Source organism: Centrocercus urophasianus, unplaced genomic scaffold, assembly GCF_019232065.1.
Source record: "Centrocercus urophasianus isolate 14NV4802_14NV808 unplaced genomic scaffold, USGS_Curo_1.0 seq_31, whole genome shotgun sequence".
NCBI classification, from domain to species: Eukaryota; Metazoa; Chordata; class Aves; order Galliformes; family Phasianidae; genus Centrocercus; species Centrocercus urophasianus.
In genome coordinates this window covers 5,702,770-5,703,246 of record NW_024884878.1, presented here as the reverse complement: position 1 = coordinate 5,703,246, position 477 = coordinate 5,702,770, and positions in this window count along the sequence as shown.

The window sequence follows — 477 nt, the reverse complement described above, 5'->3', positions numbered from 1 at the left end:
TGTGAATAAAACACAATCAACCTTCAGATTCACTTGCTTTTATACAGTCAGAAAAAGATCTCTGCTTTGTCCAAAGGAAGTGCCACATAGGATACCTCGGTCAGCTGGCAGACAGCGCTTCTTCTATCCCCTTTCCTCACATCTCCTTCAACACTGCTCTTAAAAATTTGGCTCAACCGTACAAGTGAATTTCAGTTTTACTTGAAAGCAGTGGCAAAGATCTCACTTCATCCAGTGGAGTCAAATTTTTTGAAGCAATTTTTTCCCCCCATGATTCTAAACAGAGATGCTAAAAACTCTGCTTTGTGGTAGGTTGATTCTCTCCTCTCCATTTCTTCCCTGCTCACATGGGAGAATATTGTGACTTATGTTACATTCCAGTACGTTACACTGACTGATACACCTCAGATTTTTCTGAGATTTTTTTTTTTTTTAATTTTTTTTTTTTTTTTTTTTTTTTTTTTTTTTTTTTTTTTT